The following is a 19,076-nucleotide window of genomic DNA, read 5'->3' as shown; positions in this document are numbered from 1 at the left end:
TGTAGTGAGGTATCTAACCTACTCGTTGAGCACTGCACTGTGTAAAGAATTTCAGGTGACACACTCAACCTCCTTGTCAACAGTCTGAACAACAGCTTCACATTGAGTACTTTTGACAGTTTTTTTCATAAAAGGCGGAACAAAGAAACCTTCTTCAGTGTGGTAAAATGCTTAAACTCTAGCAGTCTGTATTCATATGGTTGACCCCACCCACAATCTCACAGCTGCAGGCGCTCAATCATTAGGTGATTCTATTAGATGAGTCAAAACATCGGAACAAAAATCCCCTGAAAACTATACAAAATCAGACAAGAAGTCAGTAATGTAGAACCAGAGACATTCTGCTTGTTTATCCAATAAATTAACCACCAAATAGCATGTCAACAAAGCATATGAAATATTGTATATAGATGACTCCAAATGGAAATAAACACTTAGGCTAATTAGGTAACCGATTTGTAGTCTGCATTAAAACAACAACAAGATGTCTCACATTCTGCAGCAGAATCAGAGAAAATGCGCCCTAACAAAAACATGATATATGGAAGGATATTTCAGAGCAGATGAACGCCATTACATCTTCTCAGAGAACAAGCTAAAAGAGAGCAGTTTGACGTAAAACTGTTAACTAAAAGCTTGTTACACTCAACCAATGGAATAGCAAGACTGCCGCTAGAGCTCCCCAAAGCAATTAACACATCGCTGCCATTGCTGGAACTGGTTTCTGTCTCTGGCTTTGGTCCAGACGGGAACACATGCACCACGGAAACCATTTACAGGGCAACAGATTCAAAGGAATTGACTTTATCAGACAATGACGGTGTTTTATTATTAAAAACATCATTATCTTTAATTCAATAATTATGGGGAAATCCATACAGTTTTCCGTTTGATGCCATGCCATTAATTCAGTATTAAGCATTCAGTTTCATAACAAAAGGGAGACATCATATTACAAAGTGTGTAGTTTACACATACAGTATGTGGAACCAACTGCCACCTGACATCAGAAATGCCCCTTCAATTACAATATTCAAAACCAGGCTCAAAACTCACCTATTTACATCGGCCTTCCATTGTCTTACCCTGTTATGTCTGTAATTATGTGTTTGTCTCTTGATGTCGTCATAGCTTAAATCACTGATCTGTAAGTGTATTTATTTTATTTTATTTTATTATTCTGTGGCTAATGCGCTCTGTACAGCACTTTTGTCAGTGCGAGCTGTGTTTAAATGTGCTATAAAAATAAACTTTACTTACTTACTACATACTTTACACCTGCAGTGGTTCAGATACAGCAGAAACTGGAGACACTTAAGTCTGACAAATCCTCAAATGTAAGTAAAAGCTGGGAAAACAGTGTCTGATAGATTTTTAAATAAGTCAGTCAAGTACAACAGTGTCAGATGAAGGAACTTTAAATTTGTGTTGCTGTTTTGCTGTGGATTGTGCCTTTAGGTGTGTAGATGAGTTGATCTTTCATCTTCAGTGGAACAAAACAAGAACTCCTACTTAAACACAGTGGACTGGTATTACTTTAAGCAAACCCTGGTAATCTTGCCTGAGAACTTGACATTTTCTTAATGGCAGAATGGATTGATTGTGTTTTTGTTGATATTTTGTAGGGTGTTTTCCCATGTATCAGAGGATATACTGTATTGACATGATGGGACTTACTTTAAACTCCCTAGAAAGTATTCAGTCTGCTTATTAATTCAGCACCAGAAACTTTGGGTCAGTTTTTAAAGGTCTAAGATTTGCGTCATTCTTACAATTAAAGGAGCCACGAGGGGAGTTCATTTAGTATTTGCAATTGACAGATGGAGAGACTGATGAAGATGAAGACAAAAACGACACTTCTGACACAGAGTTGCTTACAGCAAACTATGCAAGGAATAAAGTGGAAAGTCACACTCAAAGTACTTAATGAAAGGCAAACAAGTTTTATCGACAATCTCTTCTTTGGCAAAGGTTTTCAAACAAGCACTGCCGAATGAATGTAGGATGCAAAGCATCTGCACACTACACAGAACAATTTCTAAACACTGTATTTGGATTAGAAATACAAAAATAAATAAATAAAACAGTAGAAAAACAATTTGCCTCCCAAAACAACCAACGTAAGTAAAAAGGTTTGCACTAACCGTGTTTGTGTGGAGCAGAACTCAGCTGCATCACCAGATCTCAGCATTTACTTTTTTTTTTATTTCAAGTAAAACGCTTGGATTTAATGAGTAAAATATTTAAGATGTCTTGACAGTTTTCATGGCAGTAAACACGCTGACAGGTTGATGTCACCAATTTTCAGACAGTATCTCCTTTGGATAGGCAAATGCACTTCCAAATGTGTGTTGTGATTCAAAAGCAGCATCTTCACTAACTGGTGTCTGAAAGCTAAAGAAAGTCATCCGTTGAGCAGATTTAATGTAACATGTCTGGCTAGCTGGATTTGTCCATACAGGAACAATAGATTTTCCTTTACACTGCTCAGGTTGGATATATTGGTTTGCACTCTCCACTCTACTCTGGATCCATCTCTTCTTCTGCCCACAGGGATTTCATGGTGGAAATGTTGAGATTGCGCACTAATGCAGGTTTCCACGCATCACATGCCTCTTGTTTATTTATTTATTTTTGTCAAGGTTATTTTTGGGGCATTTTAGGCCTTTATTTGATAGGACAACTTACGACATGAAAGGGTAGAGAGAGGGGGAATGACCTGCAGCAAAGGGCTGCAGGTCGTAATCGGACCCGCGGCTGCTGGAGCAAGGACTGAGTCTCCATACATGGGGCACATCCTCAACCAGGTGAGCTACACAGGCACCCCATGCCTCTTGTTTAGGTGAAAAAAGGAAGCATATATTGAGTGCCTCCATCTCTCTCTATATCACTTCCTTTTTTTACACACTTAAAAGCACAAATGTTTATAAAGACTGAAATGCACACAACTTTAGACAGATTGTTATTCTTTTCTCTGACACACATACAGAAATTTCTTATGTCTCTTTCCTTCACACACAGACATACAAGTTCACATAGAGGTGAAAATACACAAATAAAGACACCTCTCTCGCCTCATCTATCTCACACGTTTTGTCTCTTCGAGAAGCAAACAAATACACACGGAGACCGGAATGCACAAGCATAAAGACTTGAAAAACTAGGTAGCAGTCAGAGTTTATATATATCCACCAAGGCTGCACGAATCTCTAAATGTGTTGTGTGATTAATAATAGGAAATGTTTTGAAGATTCTGATCGGCCTCAAAAGGCCTATAGTGACAGACAATCATGCTCATTTTTGGAGGATATGTGACTTTTAGGTCTTTGTACGAAGATAAATTGTGCAAAATGTCATCAGTCAGACTTATGACCACTGGGTTAAGGCCATTTTAATTAATTATGTTGCTGTAGCGCCACCTATGGTTAGTGTGGAATTTTGTGGTAACGCTGGGCATGGATATGTGCTAAATTAAGCTGAAATTGAACAATACATTCAAAAGTTATGGTAGTTTATATATAGGGAGTGTCTACAAGAATTAAAAAATGTCTATGTACTTAATCTGGTGAAGAACAGGGTTGTAGGTAAAGCGCCAAATTCCCATCAGAACTGCAGCAGGAAGAGGCAATGCTGTGGTATCACTGCTCTTTAAAGGGTTGACTTGAGTACATTTTAAACTACAAATAGATAACTATAATGAAAAGACATACACATGCATGCTCTTGGGGGAATTGTTGGGTCTCTGTAAATTATAGAGTGTGGTCTAGACCAACTCTATCTGTAAAGTGTCCTGAGATAACTTGACACTATAAATACAATTACATTGAACTGAAATAAACCACTGTGGATGCCATCTTTGCAGCTATCATGGTTGCTAAATTGTCAATTTGATGTTCTGTTCTTTAAAGTGTTGGCAGAGATCTATGTTGGGATGTGTTACATGCATTGCAGGCCTGCACTGAAAGGTGCAGGTAGAACAAAGGGAAACTTCAGGGGAACAATAATTCAATTTGACATATGACCACTTGTTGGTGCTGTCCACCCCAAACACTAATCACTTGTTATTCGACACATAGCAGAACTTTTTTCCAAACGTCAGTGAAGTATATGACTAAACCATGTTATGTGGTTTCTGAGATCTCTTGCCAACTATCAGACCAAACAATACTTTTGTTCTTTCTGTCTCACTTCCAATGATGCATACATGTACTGTATGTAGACACACACAGGTTAACACAAACACACAGGGGTTCACACACACACACACACACACACACACACACACACACACACACACACACACACACACACACACACACACACACACACACACACACACACACACACACACAACACAACACAAAACAATGCGTATCAATCAAACTATTCCCGGAAGCCAGAGAAGAGAGAGGAGATAGGCAGTCCTGCTCTCAGATGCAGGTCTGCCAGTGAAAAGCTGTTGGCTGCTGCCAAGGTTGAGGGAACATATTGCCTCGTAATGAAAAAAGAATGGAGAAGCAGACACTCCACATTGTCTGAATCTCTATCATCTCCCTGCACAGCAACTGTGACACAGTGTCTGATAATGGTGGGACTGTGTACCTGTGTGTGTGTGTGTGTGTGTGTGTGTGTGTGTGTGTGTGTGTGTGTGTGTGTGTGTGTGTGTGTGTGTGTGTGTGTGTGTGTGAGAGAGAGAGAGAGAGAGAGAGAGAGAGAGAGAGAGAGAGAGAGAGAGAGAGAAAGAGAGAGAGCTGTGTTTGTCAAGTGTGTGAAAGAATGTATGTGTTCAGTCATTTGGCATTCCTGCCTGTGTGTTTCTGTGTGCGATTGGTCTGACACCAAATGGTTGTTGTCGGAGCATCTGTTGATCACCGATAAAGACATTTTTCATTTTGCCAAACACAAACACACAGCATAAGAACACTGGCAATGCCTGTATAGCATCTATCTTCTCACAGCTGCACTCACACCTCTTTCCTAGAGACGAAAATAAACATTCATCTGTCAGAGAGGGAGAAATGGACCAAATCAAAAAAAATATGTCTAAATGGGTTTATGTCCAAATTCAATTTTAATAACACTTTTTGTGGATGAAAAAGAAAAGCAGAGTTGTAGATGTCATGAATAATAGAACTTGCTGCACATAATTGGGAGTTGAGGAGCATCTTAAGGGGATTTTATTTGTTTATTTATTATCTTCTGTGGAAAGGTTTAATAAAAAGTGTGCATTTGTTAGCAGTGTACTGGTGGAGATATTCACACCAGACGGATGCCAAGTGCATTTACAGATTTCGACTGCCTGCTCCTCGGAAAAAGCTGGAGGTTAAGTGCTTTTCCCAAGGGTAGTAAAACGAGCTCTTTATGGAAGACCAAGAGCACGGATTCAGTTTCTCGTGTAACTGCATTTAAATATGGATACTGGAATACAGCTGCATCAACAGAAAGAGATTAGGAAATAGCATACGTATTCTATTTCATTTCAAAAATGCATTAGTATATTGTCAAAAACTGGCTCAATGTCTGTTATAAGCACGGGAAACATTGCCATATTGTTTGAATTAAATTTTAATTAAATTGAATCTTGAATTAATTTCCTTATGAGAAACCCAGGGATACAAATATATCTGTATTTTTCTGTAAAAAATATTTTCAAATTGTTTCTTGCAAGGCTGCCTCAGTGTATGAATCGTATGACTTCCCTGTATGTGTATAACAGTGTGATTCCACACCTGTTTTAATGTCATCTTTGAAATTGCAGGTATTGCAGGTATATTTTTTTTTAGCAGCAACAATAACCTGGAACCTTAGTTGTAAAAAATATCTCAGAAATAGAATGGGAAAGAAGAAGATTGTTTCTGTCTCGCTGTGTAAACGTGTCAATCACTTGAACTGGGCTCTAACTCATATTAAAAATCTTTTCAGTTTTACACGCCGTCGAACTGCTGACTTGCCTTTGTCATTGACATTTGTTAACCCTGTTGAGCCCTTTTATCAGGTGCTGACAGGTGCTATGCTATTAGTATCCTCTCATCTCAGTCTCATTCACACTATAGTCACTGTGCCTCAGTGTGTGCGTTTGTGTGTTTGAGAGTGTGTGTGCATATTGGTGTCAGTTGAGATGTGGGTGTCAGTGTCACAGCATTGGTGTGGGTGGAATTGCCTGTATGTTTGGAGACTAGCTCAAGTGTGTGTGTGTGTGTGTGTGTGTGTGTGTGTGTGTGTGTGTGTGTGTGTGTGTGTGTGTGTGTGTGTGTGTGTGTGTGTGTGTGTGTGTGTGTGTGTGTGTGTGTGTGTGTGTGTGTGTGTGTGTGCTTGACTGAGCCCTAAAGAGAAAAACATATTAAGCTGATGCTGTCATCTCCTTTCTCAACTTTCTTCTTCTGCCAACAAACAATACCCACCTGGGCCAGTCGCCATCACTCATGTCTGTCCCTTCATCTCAGCGCAGAGAGAGACAGAGAAAGAGAACAACAAAGAAAGAAAGAGAGAGCTCTCTGTGCTTCGCAACACACACAGACAAGGCTCAAACATGCCATGACATTTCATTAGAGAAGATTTTCAACACAATTTTCAATTCTCAAATGTCAACACTACTGCACCTGTCTGCACCTGTGGTTTTGTCTGACATTTGTTGTGTCAATCCTGTATTGTCTAACTGTCTCGTAATGTGTCAGCACCTATTAACCAAAAAAAAAACATGTTGCACCAGGCAGAAAAGAGCAGCCTTCTCCTTCGGACAAGCATACCAACATGCATTTATCTGTTAGTTGTAAATGCCATATTCAAAGCCTTGGTGGCTTTGCAAACAGAAAGACCATGTAACAGAGGAACACTCAGATGAGAAGAAAAACTAAAATGTATATTGGAAATGTATCTATTCTGGACATGGCTTCAATCCATGTAAGCTAATAAAATAGCTCTGGGAAGGGTCTACATGTACAACAATGCTAGCAGCTCTGTGAGGCTGAATGCACAGCGGTGCATTGAGCTCAATGCTAATGTCATTATTCTAACATACTCACGAAGAAAATTGTAACATGCTGATGACAACCTGTAACGTTTAATGTTACTGTGTTCAACATCTTTGTTTAGACTGATAAAAGTCAGAGGATCACCAACGTTTTTACATTTCATCCTAAGAGGGATCTTAATGGCTGAACCAAATTTCACGACAATCCATCCAATTGTATAGAAATTTCACTTGGAAACACAAATTTGAACCTCATGGTGGTGCAAGAGGAAAAGTCAATGGGATCACCTCGAGAGGAAAAGTTGAGGGATCACCCACCCCCATCCATCTAGTAGATGTTAAGATATTTAACTGGATACGATGCATGTTTGACTTGCTGGTGGCCATAAACAAGTCTCTAGGATTCATCCACTGGGAACCATGAATGTGTGCACCAAATTCCATTTTAATCCAACAAATGGTCGTTGAGATATCAGTCAAGACCAAAGTGTTGACCAAGAGACAGAAAGGCAGACAGACAGACAGATACCTCTAATGTGGCTAAAAGTGCAACAGTACTTTCAACCACAAAGGCCAGATTTACAATGACCAGTAAATCATTTTCAGAAAATGTTGCAGAGGAAAGTTGCAGCAGTGTGAATTATCAGATGCCCCCTGGCTGTAAAGACCAAATTAGAATTTTCTTTCAGTAACTTGAAATACACACATTAAAGAGACAAAGAATGGTGCATCCCCAGTTTATATACTGTATATGCACCCTGGCTTTATTCTTTTTAACATCCAAAATCCCCTCTTAATCCTTGTTGCTTGTTTGTGGTTATTGCAATAAGCACAACAATAAAAACTCTCACTAAAAAAACATCTTCTTAATTGTATCACCCATTTTCTTTTTTTAAGATAATATGCTTTTAACTGCACAATGTGAAGAACCTCCAACAAGGAAGTAACATGAAGCAGAAATAGCAACACTTAAGTGTCCTCTACTGTACTTCCATAAGGTTGTCACCAGCGTCATGTTTTATTTGAACAGGCCTTGAGGAGCACAAATCTTTGAGCATGACTGGAGGCATGTTCACAGGATTTCTAAGTCAATATGAACCATAAATCACAGCATGAAAAGATAATAACATACCGTATAAGGAGTCTCAATCTCCGCTGAGACTCAAATAATGAGCCGTAATGTTGAATGCAAGTGAAATTAGGCCAGAAATAGATAGCGGGGAATTAAATTAAGTGTGCAGCTATGCAAATAATTATATCACACATCTTTCTGAAATGCATCACGTTAGAGAAACCTTTTTTGCTTGCTCATTTTTGTCTTGTTTATCCTTCATGGTTTATTTGACTAATCCACAACAAGCCTGCCAGATATTCTGTTACTGTAGACTTCTTTACAGTTTTATAGCTGTCCTGCAGAAATAATTCTCATTAGCGTAAATACTTCTGTTTTATATTCGTCATGGCCATTTAAGTTTGAGTTCCTATACTGTACTCCAGATTCATCTCCATCTATCTATCACTGGCCTTTTTAGAATAACCCTGCAGGGCACTGTAGACAAAATTCAATCTGACTGTGGACTCACTGCTCTTACACTCAACGCTATAAACAAGTGTTGCTCATTAGATGCTTTGGCTCTTGTTTATAGCTGTTTGGCTTCATCTTTTTCAAGGGTGCCCACAACTCTGGAGGACACAGTACAACTTGACTCACCTCTCTATGATTCAAGATCACCGTTGGGTGGCGGCCTTTTCTCTATGAAAATCTCAGGTTGTGCCAGCCTCTTCCCCCCCAGTGGCAGGCCTGACTGGAGAAGTGAATGGTGGTGCAGGGGAGACACTGAAAAGGAGAAGAAAGGTTAATTGGTTTTGTTGACCATCTGTCTTCGGAGGAGGAGGCGGGAGACGGCACACCTCAAGTTGAATAGTAAAGAGGATTTACAGGCACTGATTGGCAGTGACCAGTGTGGTCACCTGTCCTATTAATAGAGCAGGTTCATCTCTCAGATTAATTCATTCTTCCCTTTTATTGCCTCAGTCCTTTCTTTGTCTGCTTTTTTTGTGCTGGCTGCATTTTCCAACCATCTATTTCTTCTGCTCTTTGTGTACCTCTCACAGGTAGACTGGCTGACAAAGTATCTTTCCGTCTTGCTCTCCCACCATCTCTCTCTCTCTGTGCCCTACCCTCTCAACAAGGTGAATGAGCCACAGATATCCAGCTGAGAGAAAAGAAGAAGTAGCTGAGCGATGCATTCAACCAGTCTAAAGGCATAGCCGGGCTGATTCCCCCAGGGGGTCGGCTGTACCTGCGAAAATCTGGGAATCTCTTTGTCTGTACTGCTGGGCTCGAAAGTGGGCATTTCTATCAAATAAGAGCACCCACTCAGAAACAGAGACAGAGAGCTGCAGAGAGAAATATAGAGACAGCCATCACCTACTGTAACGGCCTATGACTCTTTTATGTGCGAGCTGGGACATAAACAAGTCACTTCTCTTTGATAAACTCTGGTTATTTCTGTCAAGCAAGTTGATATAACATACCTTAAGGCAGAAGACTAAATGTCACAAATAGAAAGTGAATTACAGAGCTGCAGCTTTTAGCTATTGAATTATGGTTGGGAATGAAAACCTGTTTGTTGCAATCCTGATAAAACTGGATTACCTGCTTATAGCTGCTCACGATGACCTTGATGGTTTCAGGTTGTAAGGCGCTGTGCACCTGAGAGAGTGAAGTGAGTGACTTCACTTTCTGCTGAATCTTTTAACCCTCTGAGGACGAAAGACACACCGGCACGTCCAAACGATGTTTGACAAAACTTCTACTCAAAAAGCTGTATTACAAAATTTCATTTCAGAAATTAATTTACTACTTTAATCATATAACCTAAGACTTTGGTAAACTCATTTCAAGCACCGGAAACAATTCGTACAACACATAAGTTAAGGTTTGTTTTGAAAGAGATTTGAGGAATTTCAAAAAGCCAACACCATTGTTTTAGCTTTAGCGCCAAATTATCTCTTTACACATTGCTCTAGAAAAAATGTGGGCATCACTATACGGAAAGTTGAGTTTGTTCTGAGAATTTTGATATGAAACACATGGGGATCAGTTCCATGCAAATTCCCTAAAAAGAAGATTTATGTGAAAATGCCCTTAGACCTCAGAGGGTTAATGCTGTTCCCCTCCATGTTGATGTGGAGTAACATTTTAAGGGTGTTGTGCAGTGGTGAACTATAACTAAGTACATTAAAAGGAAAAAGCTAAACAGCACAATATAAGCACTTGAAGTCTTTTCTTTTCATGCCATTTTCTACTTCTACTTCACTACATTTCAGAGAGAACAATTGTACTGTACTTTTTACTCCACTACAATAATCGGGAAGCTTTAGTTACTAGTTACTTTACAGATTAAGATTTTGTGCACTCAAAACACACGTAGCTTATAAAATACGATGCTTTATTGTAAATTAAATTACCCAACAATATAGAGGCCTACAAGTCTAGCTGAAATGATTAGCCGATTAAACACTTAGTTGGTTGACAGAACTGTTTTGATCATGTTGATCAAGTTTCTAAAATGTGAGGATTTTTTTGCATTGAGTACTTTTACTTTTAATACTTTAAGTACATTTTCCTGATGACACGTACATACTTTTACTTAACTAACATTTTCAATGCAGGAGTTTTACTTGTAACCTAGTATTTTTACAGTGTGGTATAGTACTTTTACTTAAGTTAAGGAATCCTTCTTCCACCACTGGTGTTGTGCTATGCCCTCTGTCCTTAAACAGGTGGTAGTGCAGGAAATGGGTTTTGAAACACAAATGAGATAGCTATGAATTTACCCTTTTATCACTTGTACACGCCAGCGTGTCAGTACTCCTCAACATTATCATAAAGTAATTAATTGATGTAATGATATGGCCCGTTGTTAACAGTTTCCACATCAAACTTTCCTGCTGAAGTCTCAAAAATGCCAGACTCAAAATGCTTTCTTCACAGAACTGGAAGAGAAACACTAAAGGGAAAACTGTTCTTCATGGGAGACCAGACAGTTTATAAAACACCACAGGAATCAACGCTGCTAAATTAGCACCTACTGTACAAGCTTAATTTAGTGAATTTGTGTTTCAACAAAGGGGAGCCAGGCCTCACGACATTAATTCCGTCAAGGCTTTACAACATAATATAATAAAGCTGACATCTGACTCATGCTGCAAACCCCATTGTATGCCCAAACTTTTTCAACTCAGTCCTTGTGTGCGTTATTTAAAAAAAGAAGAGTTTTACTAATTAAAAAAAGATACATTCATCTTTTACCAAGTTCATTTATTAGACTAAAAATACCCAATTCATGCTCTTTTCATAACCCAATTTATATTGTCACAAAATTGTGTTAGTTATTAAAGCCGCAATAATCCATATTTCATTGTTAACAATGGGTCAAAGGACTGTGTGTAATGTGAAAGGGGTCACTCGAATTATCCCCCCAACGCTGCAGTTCCCCTCAGCTCTGCGAGTTTTCAGGTCCCTGTTTGGATTTTTGAGTAGTGGCTCTCACCACTCTATCAACCTTGTTTCCTGGAGCTGTTTTCAGTGATAAGATTTAAAAAATTTAAAAAGTTTAAAAATAAAAATCTGTATGCTATTTGCCCAGCACTTAATGGCAGACAGACAAAGTTAGTGACTAGTTTTTGAAGGAGCATTTAGCAGGTAAAGAGCCAAATATGTTTCTATGAGTTGGAGGAGACATAAACTAGCTATAGGACCTAGGCTCCATTCCTAAGGTGGAGATAGTAATGTTGCTCTATGCCTGCTGGATTGGTAAATAGGCAATTGTTGGCTTACATATTCACCAAAAGTCAGTTATTACTGCTTCAGGAAATGTTTTTTCATAATCTGAGAGAAAGTGTTGTAGAGGAAGATTGGACACCTTAAAGAATTCTTCTTGCATCACCTTTTATGTATTATCTTGCCCAGCAGTATAAAAGATAGTGTCTAAACTGTAATTTGTTATCTAACATCACTTTCAGAAGGAATTCTTTGTCCTGCTGCAGAAACCCTCTCAGTGAAAAGGTCAAACATAATTTACATTTGTACATGTCAATGTTAAATGATTAACCTGCTGGTAGGGAGTCTTTGATTTAAAGTGTTTGCCATTTTAAATAATATATTCACATACATACTGCAGAACACAAATATGGTATTTTTGCAGAATAGATTTAAAATAGATTTTATAAGTCTTATATTACTTTAAAACCTTGATGATTTTGGAGACTACATTTACTTTGTAGTAACAAATCCTGTTATCAGGTATTTTGTTGTGGAGGAGCCAATAAATGCTTCTGGATAAACACTTTATCCGTATCGTTTGTTGAGAACACTAATCAATAATGCATTACACATTTCAGACTTAAGAAAAACACCACAGGGAAGATTCTGCAGTTTTAAACTGTCAAGGGTGACATACACTTTTAATATCGCCCATTTTCTGAATTACGGAATGCTGTTGGACAAACGCTCAACGAACACTGCACAGCTTTATTTTCTGCAAATATCTGGCCTTGTTCTGCTCTCTCCCAGAGTGGGAACACAGTAAGCAAGTACATTTTGACATAATTAACACGGTTTAAACAGAAGTGTGTTATTGTCAATCCGTAAAAACTTTGGGATGTGTTAATTTGCCTCTGAGCATTATGTACAGTAAGAGGACTTGTTAAAATATTTAGAAATGAAATGTAAATTCACTGCAGAATAATTTAACCCATGCACCACATCTGATTACTGAAGTGAACTGTTTCAAGCTAAAGTAGGTTATTGAGTTATATAGCTAAATATGATAGCTAAATGTACATTCTACATTTTCTGCATTATTTTAGTCTGCAAACACACAAAGAATGCTACTAAAAAAACAATATACTTTGCCATTTCCCCACTAGTATGATGACTGATGTCAACCCCGCTCTCTCAGGTGTACATGAACAGTGACTCATTGACATGGAGGATGTTCTTATAAAAGGTATATAATGTAATAATATAATGTAGTAGGAAATATGAATACTCTTCACCAGTACATTGCCTACAACAGAAAACCCTGTTTATTATGAGCTGCATTTATATATAAAATATTAAACTTTCTAATTAACTGCTGTCAGTGTCAAAGTCTGTGCAATGTATTTCGTGATCAACAGCCTGAAGGCAGAAAATAAAGAAAGAGTGTGCATGAAAAACTGTCTGACAAATGCAATCCTAATGCTCTTGTCCGTTAAGGAGCATATTAGCAATTGGTCATCAGCGAAAGACAAAAGGAGTCAAATGACTTAAAGAGAGAAACAACAGTAGCCATAAAGAGTGGAGGAAGTGAATAGTTAGGCATAGCTGTAGCCATCAAGAACTCTGCTGTAATTGGCCATTTGCTAAGCTCCGTCCCCTTAGTTACTGTTGCTACGCATGCCAAGTTTTCTAATCTAGCATTCAAACACTTTACAATGACAAAAGTGGCAGGTTTACTGCATGAAAAATGGATCGGCGTCATTTTTGAAAAAGTCTTGAGATAATAGTATTTAATAGTGGGAGATGATGGCACTAAAATGTCAAAGCAGGTCCGCTTATATTCAGGTTGGACCTCTAATTGCAATTATTGTACCTCACACAGAACGCAATCAAGTAATCTACTTAAAAGTCATTTAGAAATAATAGACATGAAAAAAAAACAGTGTTCTGAGAGATGAAAAATTAAGATGAGAACAACAGACAGACAGACAGACAGAAAGTCCACAGAAGAGACTTCAGTGATATCAGTCTCTGGAATCTCCCTGTGACTCTAGCACCATAATCAGGTCCAAATCTCAATTTGTCCAATCCTTTGGTTTATGACCAAATACTTGCAAAACTAATCACATTCCCATCAGCCTCAGGCAGCTGTACTTGTTTTAAATTAAGAACACAGCAAACATTACACCTTCTTAGTATCAGCATGTTTTCATTACTATTGTAAGCATGTTAGGCATACTGCTGAGAGCACCATGCCTATACAATATATAATCGGCGTGGTGATTGCGCAGCAGATATTACGCATGGCTTTGGTGTGGGAGATCTGGGTTCCATTCCCACTGCAATACATCAACCAATGTGTCCCTGAGCAAGACACCCCATGGTTGCTCCTGAGGCGTGTGCCCTCTAAAATATATATAGCAATTGTAAGTCGTTTTGGATAAAAGCATCAGCTAAATGACATGTAACAATGTATATACAGCATCACAGCATGGCTGTAGGCCCCTAATCAACATAACAAGGACAAGCTTTTAATGAACATATCTGCACACAGAAGTCACAAGAGATATACAGGACATATCTGCAGATTGTTCACTGGCAACTAGGGATGCACCGAATATTCGGCCACCGAAAATTTTCGGCCGAAAATGGCCCAAAAGGGCATTTTCGGTTTTCGGCCGAAATACCTTTATCACCGAAACAATACGGCCGAAAATGTTGTGATGACGCAAACAGAAAACGCGACCTGCACGTGTGTCAGTACCCGATCCGTTCCACCTGCAAAGCGTCTCCTAAGCAAAGAGGTTGAGACGGACCACGGAGTGAAAACAATGAAAAGTGCTCTTAGAGTCTGTCAACACACGTTTCAGTGAGATCTGTTCGGATCCTCTGCACTTCATCGCGACTGTACTTGATCCGCGTTATAAAGACCATTACTTGGATGCGGAAATAAAGCAGAGCGAGAAATGATCCAGGCCGCGATGGATGCGGAGAACCCGCGTGGAGACGGAGACGGAGCAGCGCCCAGCGCAGGAGGAGATCAGAGCGCAGAAAAAAAGACTTGTCTCGCTGCACCAGATGAGGGGCATGCACCCTCGTTGTCTGATATGTTCAGTGAAATCCTGCAAGAAAGTGCCTCAATTAATAATAATAATAATAATAATAATAATAATAATAATAATAATAATAATAATAATAATAATAATAATAACAATAGGTAAGCTATTCTGTTCTTAGGATACTGTATACTGTATGTGACTATCAGATTGTAGCCATATTTCTGCTAGATATTTTTTTAATTAAACTTTAATATTAATTTATACAATTGCAATGCCTTGATTTTAGTAAAGTTAGTACACAGTCATAGCCATAAATGCAATGGTACTAATAATTGGCTTAATTTCTTTCGGTGTTTCGGTTTCGGTTTTCGGTCTTGGTTTCCTCTTTTTTCGGTTTTCGGTTTCGGCCAAGAATTTTCATTTCGGTGCATCACTACTGGCAACGTATTTCATTTGTTTTCCCTACAATATCAGTTCTTGCAATACAATATCCACTCATAGCAACTAAACACATTTGTTTTAATGGTTATGTTTGGACGATCAAAGCTCTTGGTTAAGGTTAGGGAAAGATTGTGGTGTTGGTTATTAAATATATAACAAAGTCAAAACTGAGACGGAAAGAGTTTACCTAATCAACATTTTACCAAAACTACAATATTTCTCTTACCTTAACCAAAGTGCTTTTGTTGCCTAACCTAACCACTAATACAAACCCCAGTCTTCATTATCACTTTCACTCCCAGCCACCTTAAAGTGATGGTTCGGAGTAATTTTACCCTAGGCTGCTTTGCACCTTGACCTCGAGCCAAACAACCCCCCCTAAGCTTTTTTTCCCTTGTTATAACGTTGGTCGAGTTAGCATTATCAGCTGGTTAGCTTAGTGCAGGCGCTAATGGATCCACATCAGGCAAGTGTTATTTAAATATACTTCTGGTGTAGTTACAAACTTTCTAATGCCTCATTTTATAAGTACAGAAACCATTTGTAATACTTTAGACGTTTGGTATCATTCTGGGCATTATTAGTGAGGTACTTTACGAGAAAACATGGATCCATTAGCGCCTGCACTAAGGTAACCAGCTGATAACGCTAACTCGACCAACGTTATAACAAGGGAAAAAAAGCTTCTTGGGGGTTGTTTGGCTCAAGGTCAAGGTTCAAAGCAGCCTAGGGTGAAATTACTCCGAACCATCACTTTAAGTAAAAGCACTGACTTTCAATATGTCAGCTGTTGTTTCTTAGCTATTCTTGATACTTGCCAAAGTTGTCTTTTGAAGTAAGAGAAACTGTGAATGCAAATGTCTAACATAATGTACAGTATATGACATATTTCTATTAAAAGAGATATGAAGAGAATCATTTGGCAATAACAGACTGGAAAGCTGTCAAACTTGAAACACTCACACCCTCCACCCACACATACTTTTTCCTCATGATCACTGACAAAAAATATCTTCTTATATCTGACTATTTTTTGCAATCAGATAAAAAGGAAATCTTGGCAGCATCTATGATTCAATTTTAATAATCCCAACTAAATATCAGATAGAGCCGTGAGCATTTGATTTAAATGCCACATCCTACAATGGCCACTGACTCTGGGGATTTAAACATTGAAATATAAATAATAGTACGCTGCCATTAAGCCAGATGTATGATTTAGATAAATGTACCTATTAAACAGTAGTTTAATGAAGTGTCTTTTTCTGTTCCCCAAAAGGTTCAGCAATAAAGTAAAATTAAGATCCATTACTTTTCGTTTATTACGATAAATTATTCATTCAATTTCTCCCTCTTTCTTCTTCTCCAAGGATCAAATGAGCTTTCAGTGGATAATTAAGACACTGATAAGTCTGTGTTGAGTCTGGGTCAGATACACCCTAGGGACCACAGTGTTTATTGTGTTTTTTATTAAGATTGCTGTTGACTTGTTTACATCCGGCTTTCCAGTAATGACTATTTAGTGTTGCTGCAGCTGTCAATAACTCTGTTGAGCAAATTTCATCCTACTGTCAATATAACCACCGGTTTTCTTATTTCCGTCATTAGATGTGTTTTTGTTTGTACCCATGTGTTTTAACATTAGTATTCGGTCTGTCGGTGCTTTGATTAATATGTATTTATTTTTATTAAAACTTGGAAAAAAAGTGACTGAATAATAACAATAATACTTCTATATACGAGTTGATGCAAAGGCAACCCCTGTTGTCCCTATGTGTGGGTTTATTGTTGACCATACAACTGGACAAAACATTTGATTTTGAAAAAGTGAACTGAACTATATATTGATTAAATTGAAGCTGAAGTAATTGTTAGCCTACCGAGCCACAATTACTGTATATATACAGCTGTTACTGACCAGTGTGTTATTAAAGTGAATGGTTTTATAATCCTCATCTCTAAAATAGATTTTTTACTGTGGTATATAAACATTATGCTTTTCCGCATTTACTAGCAAGACAGGACGGCGAAAGGTCGCTTGTTAGTTGAACCTAAACACAAGTCATCTTAACCATGAGAAGAGACGCTGTCAGGTTTGCTGCACATGCTCTAGCTCTCGCCTATAGAAACCACAGTAAATGCATGACCTCCCAATCTGAAAGCATGTTGATCTACACAAGCACCATCTAGCAGTAACCCAAAGCAATCACATAAAACACATAAAAACGAAACAGGTAAATAATTTCATCAAGTGCTAAGATGCCCGAGCTCCTCTTACAGACGTGGATTAAGACTAATCCTTGACCAGAGCATCGCTTTAAACAGAGATCTCCTCTCAAAAGGAGCTAAATCCACATGTGACATCATGCTTTACATCACATTTACAATGCTTACAAATATTATTCACAGATTATTCTCTCTCTGTGGCAGGTCAGGTCCATGTTACATGACTGGTATGGCAAACACTGGACACAGACATACGGTCTTCATTTTGTGGTCTGCACACACCATGCAGTACACACACTAAACTAGCACACAAACACACACAAGGTCATATTAAAGTGAGTAAAAGCCAAAGTGATGCATAAATAAATACCATATGTGTTTCTTTGGTTACTTTCTGTCATGAGGAGCCATAAAGTTGGATATTTGCTGTGTGAGTGTGCATATACTGTATGAGAGTGGGATTCACTTCACAGAGTGCAGACTCTGTGGTTTGAGAAGAGAAGCAAGAAGAGTGGGTCCTGATAAAAATGGATTTTACTTGCAGGGTTTGACCTGTCACACCATGTTAGTGTTTGAAGGAATCAGTTTCATTTTGTTGTACTGTAGTTCATGTATGTCCATTTGGTGGGGAGATTTAGTTTGGTGATATTGAGTGTAATATATTAACATACAAAATTACTTTCATATACTGAACTGGACATGCTGATTGTAACTTTTGTTTGTCTTTATTTAGCTCTATTTTTTATGCGACATCTTACATGTTTTACAAAAAGTGACTATATTTAACTTTTAAATGTTTCTTTAAACATTAAACGAAGAACAACTAAAATCTTAAAGTGAAAGTGGAAGACAACGGGTGAAACCCGAGTCAATTTCGGTCGGGCTTTCAACAGATGGAGACAATTACGGGATTGTAAATAATTCAAAAATGTCCCTGAATTGGCCCTTAGGTATGTTTAATGTCTATTTAATTCATAAAATAACTCTACAATGCGCCATGTGGTTGTACGCCAGTAGCCTAGATTACATTACGTCCTACTTCCATGTCACATTCTACGCAGACTTTCGGATTTGGCCAAATATTGGGCTTTTTGACGGGGTTTGGTTTCTGCCAAACCTTCTTCCTTCTACCACCGAACCGAACCCTACACTTGCACTACGCGCACTAAGCTGGTCGACGTAATGACGCCGCCGTTGATTACGGGAAGGTGTTTACGTAGGTGGACCGTTCAATGCAGTAGGCTGTGAGAAAGTGAAAATGGAACTCGCGAGCAGAAAAAGCGCCACCCCAGGTACAGCAAAGGAAGGACAGTCATAGCTAAAAACTTGTGTTAACCAGACAGGGCCTCTCCCGGGCTGTCAGCTGTTCTCTCTGCAAATGAGTCTCCCTACAGTGGGAGCAGAGCGACCGAACAGCCGGCTGGTGCTCGTTAGCTATCTAATTTCACCCACCCAACATGCCTTCATCTTGCGATAGCGATGTGCTTTCCTACGATGTGAAAAGAGCGTGTGAATTCAACATTAAGTTGTTACATTTAACTATTTTAGAGCCTTTAGACATTTTTTACTTCATTAATGTGTTTACTGTGTTAATGGACTGAGGATGGGA

At 38.6% G+C, this 19,076-nt stretch overlaps 1 long non-coding RNA gene across 1 annotated transcript in view; it reads right to left on the bottom strand.

Moving 5' to 3' along the window:
- The window catches only part of LOC120544692, a 66,149-nt gene that overhangs the window by 7,769 nt on the left and 39,304 nt on the right, over nucleotides 1-19,076 (bottom strand). Inside the window, exon 2 of the long non-coding RNA XR_005636538.1 lies at nucleotides 8,682-8,807. This is a non-coding gene — a long non-coding RNA (uncharacterized LOC120544692). The remainder of the gene's footprint in view (nucleotides 1-8,681; nucleotides 8,808-19,076) is intronic.

The sequence above is a fragment of the Perca fluviatilis genome, chromosome 16 (assembly GCF_010015445.1).
Source record: "Perca fluviatilis chromosome 16, GENO_Pfluv_1.0, whole genome shotgun sequence".
NCBI classification, from domain to species: Eukaryota; Metazoa; Chordata; class Actinopteri; order Perciformes; family Percidae; genus Perca; species Perca fluviatilis.
This window is presented reverse-complemented; position numbering and strand designations above follow the sequence as displayed.